Source organism: Macrobrachium rosenbergii, chromosome 22 (genome assembly GCF_040412425.1).
Source record: "Macrobrachium rosenbergii isolate ZJJX-2024 chromosome 22, ASM4041242v1, whole genome shotgun sequence".
Taxonomy (NCBI): domain Eukaryota; kingdom Metazoa; phylum Arthropoda; class Malacostraca; order Decapoda; family Palaemonidae; genus Macrobrachium; species Macrobrachium rosenbergii.
The window spans coordinates 17,517,291-17,519,135 of record NC_089762.1 but is presented as its reverse complement, the minus strand read 5'-3'; the positions used below and the strand labels follow the sequence as shown (position 1 = coordinate 17,519,135).

The 1,845-nt window shown below is 49.5% G+C and overlaps 1 non-coding gene across 1 annotated transcript; it reads right to left on the bottom strand.

Annotated features, from left to right (window-relative positions):
* Positions 1 to 313: 313 nt before the first annotated feature.
* On the bottom strand, positions 314 to 419 carry LOC136850887 (U6 spliceosomal RNA). Its single transcript, XR_010856779.1, has one exon. It is a non-coding gene; the product is annotated as a U6 spliceosomal RNA (small nuclear RNA).
* Between the last annotated feature and the right edge of the window lie 1,426 nt (positions 420 to 1,845).

The following is a 1,845-nucleotide window of genomic DNA, read 5'->3' as shown; positions in this document are numbered from 1 at the left end:
AATTTTATTTCCGATTTTTTTCGTCAAACGCTCCCCTTAAGACAAAGACAACTGCGAAGGTGGAGAGAGAGGAGCCGAAGGTTGAAAAGTCTCAGGAAACAGATCCTTAAGAAAAAAGCCAGAGTCTGATAATCAGAGGAAGAAGAAGACGAAAGAAGTTTCTCTTCATACAAAGGCTGTGACGAAAGAGGATGTTCTTCCGCAGCTGGCGGGTCTTGAGTGAGTGGTGAAAGTAGTTCCGATTCGCCGATACGTAAGCGGGAACTCCCGCGAACGAAGAAGACGTCAACTAGAGTACGTATAGTAAACATAAAAAAATGTGGAACGCTTCACGATTAGCGTGTCATCCTTGCGCAGGAGCCATGCTAATCTTCTCTGTATCGTTCCAATTTTAGTATATGTACTGCCGAAGCAAGTACTGGCTAAATTAAGAAGGACATCAGATGTTGAAGAGGGTAGTTGTGCGACATGATGAACAACTGGAGCGGCGTCAACACAAGACTTGAAGCTATACGGCGAAGCGAGCGCGGAGCGTCATGGCGTGACGCGCGAGAGGCTTCGTGGCAAGTACTAGAAGAGAGTTACAGCGTGGCGCGCGCGAAGCGTCATGGCTAGGCGCGCGCCGAGCGTCAAGGTGAGGCGCGCGTGAAGCGTGAGAAGCGCACGAAGAGCAAGACGCGCTCCTGGCGCGAGACAAGAGAAAAGGCCAACACCTCAACTCGGGGAAGACGAATATGAAGCCACTAAACACTCTCTCTAGACGACAGACGCTCTGTATCGTTCCCGAAGCAGGAGACGAAGGTGAAAGTCTGTACCTCTTAACAGGCAGATTCGACTCTTGAAAGGTTCATGAGAGCATCCAGCTGTTGTTGCAAACCCAACAAAATCTTACGCGTTGGAGAAGCCACTCTCTCGGGAGAAGGGATGAACCTGAGAGAAGGAAAAGGGCGAGAGACGTATACTTCCTTCCACAGGGGAAGAAGCTCTAGCCCTTGCCTTAGCGCGACAGGGGGGTCGAGTAGAGTGATCATTCGAAAAACACTTTATTCTCTTCTGCAGAGGAATATCCACGCAACTTTCGGGGAAGAGTACAAACGTCAAGAGGAGGAGGACGTGAAGCGTCCTCTCCTCTAAGCTTCTCTTAAGAGGGCGAGAGTCCAACCGAGAGCTCCAACCCCGTGGCGGGGAGGACGTGTCGGAGGACGAGAAGCAATCCTTCAGGATGCGTGCCTGAGCACGATCCCTGGCAGCCTGGGTAGCGTCATCAGGACCTGCCGAAGGGACGCCAGATCGGTGGAAGCCCCGTAACCCTCATGCGGCTTTCGACATGCCCCCTCCCTGGTCCTGGGAGTTCGACAGAGGTCCAGGCCTAGAGGCATTATAGGGCCGATCTGACGCCCCCTCCACAACACTAGGGCACTAGCACTAACACTATGCGTTTGAATTGCATTCACTTTAGTTTCAAGAGCACGCATTGACTCCACACAAGAGCCAGGGAATTACCTTCTGCAGCAACAAACTACAGGGTTAGTAATAAATTACTACAGGGTTACTAGTAGGAGAAAACCCTGACTGTCCAACTAAGGATGCACTCTAGAGGAAGATTTCCTCAGCCTATCACGCTCCAATTTAAGCATATAGGCTTCATATTTCTTCCACTCACCTCAGACAATCCCACACATTCATTACCGATTATCATAGAGCATTGAACACCCTTACATAGCATACATAAAGAGTGAGGAACTATCAAAGTCTTCGATAGCCTCACCTTACATTCACCCAAGCTACAGACTCGATAGCTAGAGGTAAGACATCTTAATTATAAGAAAAGTCAAAAGCAAAATC